The sequence below is a fragment of the Achroia grisella genome, unplaced genomic scaffold, assembly GCF_030625045.1.
Source record: "Achroia grisella isolate CSIRO2021 unplaced genomic scaffold, CSIRO_AGI_Agris_v1 utg516, whole genome shotgun sequence".
NCBI classification, from domain to species: domain Eukaryota; kingdom Metazoa; phylum Arthropoda; class Insecta; order Lepidoptera; family Pyralidae; genus Achroia; species Achroia grisella.
The window spans coordinates 304,206-319,488 of record NW_026712909.1 but is presented as its reverse complement, the minus strand read 5'-3'; the positions used below and the strand labels follow the sequence as shown (position 1 = coordinate 319,488).

The window sequence follows — 15,283 nt, the reverse complement described above, 5'->3', positions numbered from 1 at the left end:
AACAAGCTTTCGAAGGTAGAATAAATAAACAGAATACAAGTAATAATTATAAGTAGTAGCTAGTATACAGTGTACTATACTTATTATTACAGTTAATAGAATATCACATACTTCATACAAAGTCATTTGATTTATATATAGTCTCTCAAGATCCTCTCTCTCTAATAAATCTGCTGATCAGTAGATACATAATTAGACATATGTTTAATTTTTGAAAAACTTCTTAGTCCTTAAATAATAATAATAGGATGCCAATTTCATTATGAACAATATGTATTACAATATCAAATGTTTGCTATAATATATTTCAATAGGATTTGAATATTAAAAACAACATTCTCACGATAAGTTAACATGGGAAAATCATTTTGTTTTATCAGTTATCACACTTCGAACCTACAGTAGTTATATCACATTGTTAGAATAATAGTTTGTGAGAACAGTGATACGATAATATGCCATTGCGACAAACAGAATGCATCATAAAATTATATGTGTATGTATTAGTATTATAGTAAAGTACAGTTCCTAAGCGGATAAGCTAAGTCTTTGAGTTGCTACCTACTTATCTCATTGCACGAAATGAACTACATACAATAATGAAAAAATAAATAACGGTAAGCAAAATCCTAATCCAGATATTAATTAGGGATAAATATTTATATCTTTACGCTAATAGAGCGGAATAGTTGATAAGCACTGAATTGAAAGTACTTATCAATTACTAGCTTTTGCCCGCGACTTCGCTCGCGTTAATTTATCTCCTTAGGGGTGGAATTTATCAAAATCCTTTGTTAGAGGATGCCTACGTCATAATATCTAACTGCATGCCAAATTTCAGCCCGATCCGTCCATTGGTTTGGGCTGTGCATTGATAGATCACTACGTCAGTCACCTTTGAGTTATATATATTTAGATTCCTAATTATGGCAACTTTAATATTTATCTAGGTAGTTTACAAAAAGTGTGAGAAGTACAAGCGCGAATGAATTATTACTAAATCCCTTTTTATAAAATATTGTATTACTAGAATAGAGTTAAGAAAAAATCGCAAAATACAAAAACTCATGTACTCATAGAACCAAAATTTGTAATCGCAGTCGTACATCGAACTCACTTTTTTCAAATTTCGAATGGTCTTATAATAACAACCCATTAGTAGTCAGTAGCAATTTTATTTCATCAAAACTATAGTCGAGAAATATTTTCATTCGTTATACAGGTTGATGTTTTGACAGTTCGCACGCGGCCGAGGTGAGGGTGTTAATGTAACATTACGTGCGATGCACTGCAAGCTGGAAGGGACAAGGGGTGGGGACGCTGCACAGCGGGGTGGGGGGATGGTAATTATCCCACGTCACCGGCAGGCCTATGCTCCCTGTCCGTTCCTACTATGTTAATATAGCAAGCGAGATCTTTTCAGAAATCTGTCAAATGCCAGAAGCTAAGTTTTTATAATACTCGTAAATGGCTTTCAAATAATTGTACATAGCAATCAAAACTTAATTTTGTTTTTGATAAAATGTAATATCAAGTGTTGTAAGTTCTTTAAAAATCAATTATCGTTATATCATTGCATCCTAGGCTTACAACACAGGCTGTGTTGAATAACATTTTTTTTTTTGCAATAATATTATTTAGGTGGTTGCTTCATTAATGATAACAAGCAATATTGCTATTTATGTACAATTTAAGACATTGCTAGCAAACAACATTTCTACTAAATAAAACATAATCAAATAGCATTTTTTTATTGATCATGAATCTGACTATTTAAATGATATCAATATAATCGTCATTTTTATGAAGTGCAAGCACGAATTTGCTAGAATATAAGTGTGTGTAATATGCATCTGGTCGAATATCGGTCGTCGTATAAAAGTTTATTTACTTACTTGATAATATCACAGATAACATAATATGATAATATTGACAGCAAATTTAAATTCAAATCCGTGTCCATTTTAATTTAAGTACTGATTACAATAACATGTCAATGGGTAGGTAAGTACATGCTTCATTTATAGATGGCGGATATCGCAAAATGAAGTGGATCGTTGGAACCAAGCGCACTTTCCTACTTATGTACTGGTTGAACTGCCCTACAAATCATTAGAAACGAGAAATTATTATTTTGTACAAATCGCAAATACTTAATAATGCATTAACTTGATTTTGACGACCTCGGTAGTCTAGTGGTTTAGTACACCTGCAAACATTTGTGCACGTTGCAAACATTTGTATGCATTAGTAAGATTGTTTATACCGCCGCTATATTATGAATGAATTTAAATATATATATATATATATATATATATATATATATAAATATCCCCTTGGGCACTTTGTGGCTCAGACGTGCCGTATAGGTAGTTTTTTGTTGATCCTTTTTCACTTGTTGATCCGGAGGCCTTTTGTTGATCTAATGCCAGATGACCATATATAAATGTTGATCCCTTTTGAGCCACAACTGTCACGACGAGTAATAATAATAATTAAGCGATTTATACACGATTTTATACAAATCCACCTTTTTGGCATACGACCACTTCTTGATCCAATTCAAACGGGCCAATCAGGGTGCAGCATTTGCCAAGGGCTTCCTCATTGGCACGTTTGGGCTACTACATTATGGCTACAGTAACTTAATAATGTTTTACTAGTATTTCAAGAATAATAGTCTATCTAATTTAAATATTTATAGAAATCAGTCTGGAGTAACGTGACTCCAGATCAAACTTCAATACTTGTTATTTTTGGACGGGAATTTTTCCTTTTGTAACAACGTTACTGAGCGAATGAAGAAAGACGTAACGGCGGATCCAGGGGGGCGTCATGGAGGTCTTGGGAGTCATGGGGGGTCATGACTCTCCCCCCCTTAGCCCAGGACTTAGGTAGACCACTAATTGAACTAAAAAATAATGAAACAGCAAATTTTTTTGCACGATCGGAGTGTTGGTGCAGTGGTATTAATTATAATTAAACATTGTTACTTAAAATATAACACTTAAAGTACTATAACACTAAAAGCAAAATAAGTCTTTTCAAAATAAATTACCCTTTGAGTTTTTGTCCAAACCTCAGATATTTTATTTATTTTAGGTATATCAATCATTACATAGTATAGTATAGTATAGTATAAAACAAAGTCGCTGTCGCATCTAACAAGTACATAAATAAAGAAAGAAAACTTTTTGGCTCTGAATATATTTCAAAAATCAATTACTTGTGTTAATCAATTTATATACTCGTTCTTATTTCATAGTACTTGTTTTGATCCGAATATATACAGATACCGTAACGGTCTATTAATTATGAATTTATTATACCTAACCTAGGTATTTTATTTTGACGAAACTCCGTGTAGTAGTAGTATCCGATAAGGGTATGCGAACCCTAAGTATTATTTCAAAATGACCAGTAATTTCGAAGAATTAAGCCTTTGAATTTTGAATTTTGAATTTTGATTTTAATAAGCCTTTGAATCAACTTACCAAAACGGACGCTCAAGGTTCGATTCCCGCCACCGATTTTTTTCGTCTTTATTCTAATTTTAAATTAACTATTTTAATAATTAAATGACTTTAATCGAACAAAACGTTGTTAAGTATTCAATTAATTTTAATTTACATTACCTATTGTACTTTCTAAATTGTAAAGCAGCTAACAATTATAGTAAGATCTTATAAATAACTAACACAACAAGTAAAACATTTTAAATGTATTTTCTTTATTATTACAAATATTTTTTATGCATAATATAATAGTTAATATCACTTACAATTAATTTAATACTTAACAACGATTTTATCGATTAAATTCATTTAAATATAACCCATAAATGTATAAATATTATATATAAATAAATACATAATGATCTGATAATCAAATTATAAGTACAGTCTCAAATTGAAAGTAAGAAAAACAGAAAATATAGAGAGAACTATAGGGATATAACAGAAAGATGTGAAAAATGGAGAAGGACAGTAAAAAAGTTACAAATTTAAATAATGTTGCCGCAATTTCTGTTTAAATGAATCTATTACATTATTATATATATTAGGCATACGACTAGCCTTATGACTGTTACTTTTTTTTAATCTATACATCTATACATGTAAATAAAATTGGAGTGTCTGTTTGCAATATTGAAATAACCGTTTTTACTACTTGCATATGAATATAAATACGGTACATACACCAAAATAACATATTTTACAAGTTTTGTCTGTCTGTCTGTCTGTTTGTTCCGGCTAATCTCTGAAATAGCTGGACCGATTTTGACGGGACTTTTTTTGGCAAGTAGCTGATGCAATAAGGATTAACTTACGCTACTGTTATTTTAGAAAAATAAAATAAAATTTCACGCGGACGAAGTCGCTGGGGCCAGCTAGTCTATAGATATACCGAGATTTAATATTTAAGTTGCTATTATGTTGTTGACAAAATTTTACTGTAATGTTACTATTACGTTATCCTACACAATTTGTATTATTTTGATGAATAAATAAATAAATAAATAATAATCTATACATCTATACATGTAAATAAAATTGGAGTGTCTGTTTGCAATATTGAAATAACCGTTTTTACTACTTGCATATGAATATATATAAGGTATATATACCAAAATAACAATTTTTATAATTTTAGTCTGTCTGTCTGTCGGTCTGTTTGTTCCGGCTAATCTCTGAAATGGCTGGACCGATTTTGACGGTACTTTTTTTGGCAGGTAGCTGATTTATAAGGAGTAACTTAGGTTACTTTTATTTTAGAAAAATAAAGTTTAATTCCACGCGGACGAAGTCGCGGGAACAGCTTGTTTTTAATAAAAACGGTTTATTTGATAGAAAAAACATCTTTTCTTGTGGTACTTGAGAATGTTGAAGCCTGTTGTTTGTAATATTGAAATAACCGTTTTTTACTACTTGCATATAAATACGGTACATACACCAAAATAACATATTTTACAATTTTTGTCCGTCTGTCTGTTTGTTCCAGCTAATCTCTGAAATGGCTGGACCGATTTTGACGGAACTTTTTTTGGCAGGTAGCTGATGTAATAAGGAGTAACTTAGGCTACTTTTATTTTAGAAAATAAAGTTAAAAACCACGTGGACGAAGCCGCGGGAACAGCTAGTGTGTAATATATTAGAGATACCTACGTGTTTTTTTATTGATGACTAGCTGTACACGGGATTTCGTCCGTGTTGAATTTAACTTTATTTTTCTAAAATATAAGAAGTTAAAGTCCACGCGGACGAAGTCGCGTGTACAGCTAGTTGTCGGTAGTCTAGCGATTTAGCTAGCACACTGCTTTGATTCCTGCTTGGTGGTCGAGGGTTCGATTCCTCGCACGCTGCAAACATTTGTATTTATGAGTATGATTGTTTGTAACGGTCTGGGTGTTTTCTATGTATAGATAATATATATGTATTTACGAAAAAAAATCTTTGTATTTATATCAGTACCCATAACATAATCTTCAGCTAGCTTAACTTGGGTCTAGATGAAGCTGTGTGAATTGTCCTGAGATTACTATTATTACTATAATAAATCTTTTCAAATCAGCCGAAATTTATTTTTGCCATAATACGTGCTGTTACCATGTGATAATATTACGTACGTACTTATTAAACTATTAACTTATTATTAAATTATTAACTATTTATACTGTTTTAAATGTGATGCGTTCATTATTTATATTTCCTTTGAATTAAAGACAAATGTATATATATATATATACATTTATATAAACTTGCACACTTAGTTCATCCAGCCACGATCCGTAGATATTGCTGATTCCACTGTCTCTCTCTTTCTACCACTATCTTTGTATTCTAATATGCGATGTTGCCGTTCCGGCCGAGACCATGCGTTGTTGCCAAATGTATTCGTCGATAGTAGTAGATACCTATACTCGATATATATTTTTTCAACAATTTCCTGCAATAGTGAATCCGTATCGGCAAAATTTTTTAAATGCACAAAGATTTTTTGGCTCTGAATATATTTAAAAATCATTTACTTGTGTGTTGATGAATTTATATACTAGTACATGAAGTACCTAATACTTGTTTTGATTTGAATAGGTAGCGATATTATGAATTTATTATACGTAATCTAAAGATTTTGACGAAATAAAAGTAATTAGTTATCTGTTAACCTTGACTTCATGCTGGCACCAGTATTATCAGATGCTGAACATACTCTTCGAAAACTTACAGCAGAAATATCGTGTTTGGACTCATTAGATAGGTCTCGATGAATAGAGTTTAAAAAACTTAAAATAAATGGTAAATTAGAAATAATGTATAAATACCCCTTACGTAAAATTCAACCACTTTAAACTTAATAATAATAATAATTAGGAAAAGAGAAAATCTATACATGCACTGAAAGTAATTGATGCCTTCCACACAATATTTTCAGTATTAAACAACTCTGTTTGTTCAGTAAAAGTGTAAATACACTGGTAACCTTTAATCATATTTTATATGCAAACATTACATATACAAACCCTAAAGTTTTATTTCAGAATAGCCAGTAGTTTTCAAGAAATAAGTCTTTGAAATTGTACGTGTAACTTATATATATACTAGTTTTTTCACCATAACAAACAACACCAATATGGCCTAGTTAGTAGTTTACCTGTGTACCAATTAATAATAATAGTAATCTCAGGACAATTCACACAGCTTCATCTAGACCCAAGTTAAGCTAGCTGAAGATTATGTTATGGGTACTAGACAACTGATATAAATACAAAGATTTTTTTCGTAAATACATATATATTATCTATACATAGAAAACACCCAGACCGTTACAAACAATCCTACTCATGAATACAAATGTTTGCAGCGTGCGAGGAATCGAACCCTCGACCACCAAGCAGGAATCAAAGCAGTGTGCTAGCTAAATCGCTAGACTACCGACAACTAGCTGTACACGCGACTTCGTCCGCGTGGAATTTAACTTCTTATGTTTTAGAAAAATAAAGTGAAATTCCACACGGACGAAATCCCGTGTACAGCTAGTCATCAATAAAAAAACACGTAGGTATCTCTAATATATTATACACTAGCTGTTCCCGCGACTTCGTCCACGTGGTTTATAACTTTATTTTTCTAAAATAAAAGTAAGTTACTCCTTATTACATCAGCTACCTGCCAAAAAAAGTCCCGTCAAAATCGGTCCAGCCATTTCAGAGATTAGCTGGAACAAACAGACAGACGGACAAAAATTGTAAAATATGTTATTTTGGTGTATGTACCGTATTTATATTCATATGCAAGTAGTAAAAAACGATTATTTCAATATTACAAACAACAGGCTTCAACATTCTCAAGTACCACAAAAAAGATGTTTTTTCTATCAAATAAACCGTTTTTATTAAAAACAAGCTGTTCCCGCGACTTCGTCCGCGTGGAATTTAACTTTATTTTTCTAAAATAAAAGTAGCCTAAGTTACTCCTTATAAATCAGCTACCTGCCAAAAAAAGTACCGTCAAAATCAGTCCAGCCATTTCAGAGATTAGCCGGAACAAACAGACCGACAGACAGACAGACAAAAATCATAAAAATTGTTATTTTGGTATATGTACCTTATATATATTCATATGCATGTAGTAAAAAACGGTTATTTCAGTATTACAAACAGACACTCCAATTTTATTTATATGTATAGATGTATAGATTATTATTTATTTATTTATTTATTCATCCAAAATAATACAAATTGTGTAGGATAACGTAATAGTAACATTACAGTAAAATTTTGTCAACAACATAATAGCAACTTAAATATTAAATCTCGGTATATCTATAGACTAGCTGGCCCCAGCGACTTCGTCCGCGTGAAATTTTATTTTATTTTTCTAAAATAACAGGAGCATAAGTTAATCCTTATTACATCAGCTACTTGCCAAAAAAGTCCCGTCAAAATCGGTCCAGCTATTTCAGAGATTAGCCGGAACAAACAGACAGACAGACAGACAAAACTTGTAAAATATGTTATTTTGGTGTATGTACCGTATTTATATTCATATGCAAGTAGTAAAAAACGGTTATTTCAATATTACAAACAGACACTCCAATTTTATTTACATGTATAGATGTATAGATTAAAAAAAAAGTAACAGTCATAAGGCTAGTCGTATGCCTAATATATATAATATATATAAACAGAAATTGCGGGAACATTATTTAAATTTGTAACTTTTTTACTGTCCTCCTTTTTTCACATCTTTCTGTTATATCCCTATAGTTCTCTCTATATTTTCTGTTTTTCTTACTTTCAATTTGAGACTGTACTTATAATTTGATTATCGGATCATTATGTATTTATTTATACATTTATGGGTTATATATTTATGTATGTATATTGTTATTTTTTTATAGAAATGTATATTTTGCTTATCTTTATTATCTTTATAAATCTTTTTTTGACATTTCTTATTTATATTAGTGCACCGCCAATAATCTTTCGCTGCACCACTCATGGTTGCCTGGTAAATAACGCGGCAAGATATTAAGTCCGCCACATGTACAAATTTTTTTGTGCATTAAAGTTAAATAAATAAAAAAAATACAATACTGTTTAATGAAAATGCGTATTGTCTAGTGCTTAGAGATGTATCAAAATAAGGTCAACAAAAAAGTCCGTGATGGTATATGTCTATCTCTCAAGGATAACCAACAATAACCATTTTTTATCTTTTACATTTTACGGGAATTTTTTTTATCGTATGTTTCCCTTAAAATCATGTAAACTATGCTATTATGTCATAATCTAAAGAAATAATAATATTTTATAGTGAAATATTCACTATAAAATAGTAATGTAAGTAGCAATGTAATTCGTTACGCGCGAATCAGCTGTTATAAGGTCAAAGGTCGGTGCACCCCGCGTATTTGATAAATAGTGCTTCTCTGGATGTCTTTAAGAGAAAATGGCAGTATGTACGTGTATATGTACAAGTCCTTAAGTGTTAGTTTTTCAAATGTACAATAAAGAATAAATATTTTTAAGTACAGTACTTACGTACATTAATATAATACCTACTTTTTACTTGTATCTATTGTCATCAAAATTAAATTATAAGTTCTTAACTTGACCACGACTATGTGACCCTCTCTTGGCGCCAAAACGAGTGAAAAAATGAACAGCATACGACGACGACGCATACCTATAGAGTGGAGCAACTGCTTATTCAGTTTTATTCAACTATTTAGTCCCTCCACCGTTATAATGAATGGAGGCGGATATTACAATGTATGTAGCATTGCGAATATAAAATATCTAGATTAGGTATAATAAATTCATAATTGATAGTCCGTTACGGTATCAGAGCCAAAAAGTCTTCTTTCTTTATTTATGTACTGTTAGATGCGACAACGACTTTGTTTTATACTACACTATGTAATGATTGATATACCTAAAATAAATAAAATATCTGAGGTTTGGACAAAACTTCAAAAGGTACTTTATTTTGAAAAAGTATTTTGAAAATACCTATTTTGCATTTAGTATTTGAAATACAAAACACAAAACTATTTTTGTTTTTAGAGTGACATTTCTATGAATTCACTGTCGATAGCGAGCGGTGCGATGGAAAAAGATAACCGTTTATAAAAATATAATAAATAGCCCTGGACAATTAACACAGACTGATACTGAACTGATATAAATAGATATTTTTATCTTGTAAATACATATGTAATATACATATAAAACACCCAGACCGATGAAATCAATCGATGACCGATGAGTACATATGTTTGCACCGTGCGAGAAATCGAACCCGCGACCATCGGATGTAAAGCGGTGTGACCACTGAGGCAGTCGAAATATATAAATAATCTTATGAATTTAATTTATTCTAATTTGTTTGTGTGCGCGGGGTGCGGTGTACGGTGCTCCCCCTTGCCTCCTCCGTTGCTGGAGCTTGCATGTATGGAGCATTGCGAATATAAAATATCTAGATTAGTAAATTCATAATTGATAGACCGTTACGGTATCTATATATATTCGGATTAAAATAAGTATCGCAGTAAGGACCAGTATATAAAGTGATCAACACAATTAATTGATTTTTGAAATATATATACAGAGCCAAAAAGTCTTTGTGTATTCAAAAATATCTAATTTGTTTGTGTGCGCGGGGTGCGGTGTACGGTGCAGGGGGACCCTGTCTCCACCGTTGCTGGAGCTTGCATGTATGTAGCATTGCGAATATAAAATATCTACATTAGTAAATTAATAAAGTCATAATTGATAGACCGTTACGGTATCTATATATATTCGGATGAAAATAAGTATCGCAGTAAGGACGAGTATATAAAGTGATCAACATAATTAATTGATTTTTGGAATATATTCAGAGCCAAAAAGTCTTTGTGTATACCAAAAATTTAGCCGTTCGGAGCCATTCAGTCACGAATTATTAGTAAAAAAAGTGTCGAGTATATCGTACTATCGACGAATATATATGGCCGCATCGCAAAATAGAATGCGACGTTGCCATACCGCCTGAGATATACGCGATAGGTATGAAGTTATTCAGTGCAAAAGGTGGAATCAGCAAGTGTTTCGCTTGTGGCGTGATCAACAAAGTGCCCAAAGAGGTGTTTATATATATATATATATATATATATATATATATATATATATATAACTAAGTAGGTATTTATAACAGATATCTAATCCATAACACAAACTCTGCTTACTATGGGGCTACTAGTAGATGGTGTTGTGTTAATTGTCCAGGGAAGATATGAAATAAAAAAAAGATAATAACAAAAAAAAAATTGGGAAATAGACATTAAATATAAGAGATTTAAAGTCGATTGTTAAAAAAATATATTGTTAAGTTAACGCTGTTTATTATTGATCGTACAATGTGTTTAGATTTCAGTTTATACTTGGACCACAGATAAGATAATATTACATATACGAGTATGAAATTGTCTTAAGTAATATGTACTTATTATAAATAGGAAAGATTTGATTATTTTGTTTACAATGGATTTATCAGCTATAAAGTTACGTGCGTTATCAGACACTGACATTTCATAAAATAATAGAACAAATATCCTTGAATGATAATATTACTGTTTTTTAATAGTCTCATTTTACTATAAATTATGTGTTTTTATATTATCTCGTGAGTACATTGTTCCAATGTGGTTTGACATAATTAATGTTTATTATTTTATTTAGCGCAATCGTTGTGGAATTTCTGAGAAATACTTTACAAGTTAATCTTCTAAACCAATTTGTGTACGTTTAATATTGATCATGTATACTATATAAAAAAATACATATTTTAATACAATCTACACTTCTATATCGTAACATACTCTATATTGAAAAGATTTATAGGTAGGTAATGTAATCTCTCCAAACTTCATATAGAAAATATTTATATTTTTAGATCCGTGTGTACGTAAATAATCCATACTTAATTTTTTACGGAACATCGAATTTTATTTTACCATATCATTTTTATGTCAACATTAAAATGATTTTTATGGGTTAAATAATTCATTATTTAGGGAAGGCGAAGAGAACTGAATCTCATTATTTAATCTCTTACTTTGTGGTCTTCACTTATCTACTATCTCAAAACCATACTAGCCTATGATTACTTTTTTTATTTAATGCAATATTTAGCAAATATTTACAATTTTACTAAGAACACGACACACCTACAATCACATTGGAAAAATTACTCACGATATTTATAATTTTCCAGTTAACTTTCCATAGTTCTTAGTATAGATACAGTATTTACCAGTGGTGATGAATACAAGTCTGTAGTCTAAATATGTAAATGTAAATTGTAGAGCTTCTTGTTCCATGCGCATCGAAGCGCTGGAAATACCAACAGATACTGGCCATTTGCGTCAATGCCTTATCCCATACACGATTCATAGACGCTAATAATTAGATTCATTTATTCATAATTCGACGTAAACGGCTTACGACAGTGTTAATGCGACTCCAATTAAAGCTGTGTTCTATTTATAAATTATATATTTACAGTCATAGATAAGATTTTTATTTTGATACGTTCGAACGTAAGCAATCGCCGAGTTTTAATAACGCCTAAGTGATTTTATGTTTATATATGGATATATGTTTCATGTTTAAAATCTACTGATATATACGATATATTTAGATATTACGTACTATTTTAGTAGGTAGGTACCAAATAGCACCACCTACTTATGCTATGCCAGTTCTGATCACTAGAATGAACATAATAAGATAGAAACAAACCATCGGTTTATTTTATAAATTAAACTTTGTCGTGGATTATCATTCAATATTTTTATCCGGCGAAACTGCAAAGTCGAATGCTGTTCATACCACAACAAATACTGACAAAAGTACAGACAAATAATATTATAGCTACTGAATCAAAGATTCATCATACAAAATCAACCGCAAAAACAACAATCAGATTTATTTTTAAACTAGTAAAACATGTACATGATTTGCAACATCTATTTTGGTAGAAATGCCAAATAAGTCCGCATAAATCGGTACGATCAAATATATTAAAAGAAACTACCAAATATAATGTACAATTGACACATGTGTGTACGTGCATCGCCTCGCGTGCCTACCCAATATGCATACAAAGCCTACTATAACCAAATTAACATAATCATTTTATTAGCACATTGACTCACACAACTACCACCAAAACATTGTTGTAAACTGTGATGTTGCGAGAGTATAACGTTTTTTAATATAACAATAATAAATAAATAACTGCTGTGTTCAGCGCTATCTATAGTCCCACAGTAAGCAGAGCTTGTGTTAGGATGGATCCTATGCCACTGATATAAATACTTAGATTTTATTTTTTAAGTACTTACATAATACAGATACATAGACACCCAGATGGATATAAACAGTCATACTCGTGAATACAAATGTTTGCACCGTGCGAGGAATAGACCCCGCGACAATCGGAAGTAAAACGGTTTGATAAACCGCTAAACTACAAGGCCGTCAATATAAAGTAAAATATAATTATATGTATATAACAAATATATTAACTACTTATTAAGGTAGTTGACCTTCACGCCTGTTGCTCTTTTGGGTAGCAAGAAGCAATGGAACAGACTTTCTAATAAATTAATTTTATGGGCACTATAGTTCACTCCTTGTTCCAATTTATATTTTGAAAGTGTAATTATCTGTCTATATGTTGGAGTGAGATCGTGTGGTTTTTTTTATAAATAATATATAGCCCACGAAGACGTCTTCGTGATACAATTTTCAAGTAAAATGTTACTAAGATTCGTTTACCTGTTTAGTCATTATATTCGAAAGTATTTCTGTACACTTTTACACTCACTAAATAATAATTAACATTTCAAAAATGAATTATAAATGCGATTTATCTGTCTACATACACTAAACAAATAAATATATAGTAGTTATAGCCTACACAAATAAATCTTTTTTTACTTTTCCATGCGGCTATTGAAAGGTTATTCAGCAAGTCAGACTAGGTGTTTTATGTAATTCATTTAAGAATTCCATAACACCATATGTTAATTATGATATCGTGAAGGTAAATCAATCTATACCAAATTATCTCAGTTCTTAAGTTTGGATGAAATACCTAATAGAAATAAAATTTATAAAGTGGTGACTAATAAACTTGATAAACAACAAGTGTTTCGCTAATAATTTACAATAAGCTTTGATTAATTTTGGCACGAAGTCAGTACAATTTGATATTTTTATACAATAAACCCGTTAATGTTAATAATAAGCCGCTGTACATATCATCATAAACATAGTAGTTCGCTTTTTTGGGTTAAAAGATAACGTATGTCGGTCATCGAAACCGACAAATCATACATATATTTTTTCACCTTATAAGTTTTTAATTAGATTGAAAAAGCATAGAGATATATATTGAGAAGATATAATTGGAAATTTTAAATAGTAACACTGATGTGGTTATTTTGACAGTAAGCAAACATAATTGAATATATTATAATATATACATATCTAATATTATTTGCACCGCCAACAACTTATCTCTGCACAACTCATAGTTGACTGGTAGAAAATGTCATTGGTGTAGTTTTTAATGATGTATAACGTGCATTAAAGTTATTTGAATAAAAAATTGCATTTGAACACCCTAAAGATAACTTTGCGATTGCCTGGCCATGATTGCGGTACGCTGCGCTACGTTTGTCCTTACTGCACCGCATCGCAAAAATTTAGACTACCTTTCAATATTACGTAGCCTATAAAAATTACCAGTTTACTCCTTACGCTATGATTCGTATGAAATAAGGTGATAGTATCCAAAACTGTAATGACGAAATGCAATTGTATTCATAATTTTGAAAGCAACTCCACTTTCATTGGTGATTTACTACCGCTATAAACGCATGAATCAGACGGCAAACCCGATGCGTATGCGGCGTTCACGTGTGTAGTGTTCCGCACGCGTGACCTCCATATTAACACATTATTGACATCGCCATCAAACAGCAAATAAAATGTTGGAACTTTCTAGAATTATAATTAACTTCTCAGAGGGGTAGAATGCATATGCGAAACTCCTGACTTCGGCATAGGCTGTGTTTTTTTTAAAACGATGGGTAAAAGTCCTATTCACTGCCTCGCCATCCCTCAGGCAGGGTGGCTTTTGCAATTTTATATATTTTTGTAATTTGAGTGACATATATAATAATATATTATATAACAATACTGACGATCCATCGGATGATGTAGTAAATGGTAACCTACGCCTGAATTTATTCATCACGTTATCATCCAGTAAGAATATATTAACGAATTATGTACTAAGACGTCATGCTAGGAAGTGCATGTAATGACACTGCTTTTTCGTATGCTACAACCGAAATACAACTTACTAAGCTACTTGGAAGTTCAAATTGAATTTCAAGAGGTTCTAGGTGACTTTTTTGAAAATATTCGTAGTAACAAAATTATTTATAAAAACAGGATAAACCCAGTTCTATTAAATTTTATGATTTTCCTGCATAGAAATTTTTAGTGTCATGGTTATGACATCACAAAAAATACAACATTTTGACGTCATTATAATTTTTGTGCGTATATTATATGCGCACAATAAATGCGATGACGACCTAGTACCTGGATTTTCCTTAAAGACGTTATTGAGATAGATAAACCGCCAAAAACATAATCGTGCAAAAACAAGATACGTGTATCAATAAAAGATGTATTAATACGAACAAGTTAAATACTCAGTAC

General features: G+C 31.1%; 1 protein-coding gene across 1 annotated transcript in view; it reads left to right on the top strand.

Moving 5' to 3' along the window:
* LOC131847138 (protein lozenge-like) overlaps positions 1–15,283 on the top strand; it is a 64,264-nt gene that overhangs the window by 46,248 nt on the left and 2,733 nt on the right. The window lies entirely within an intron of this gene.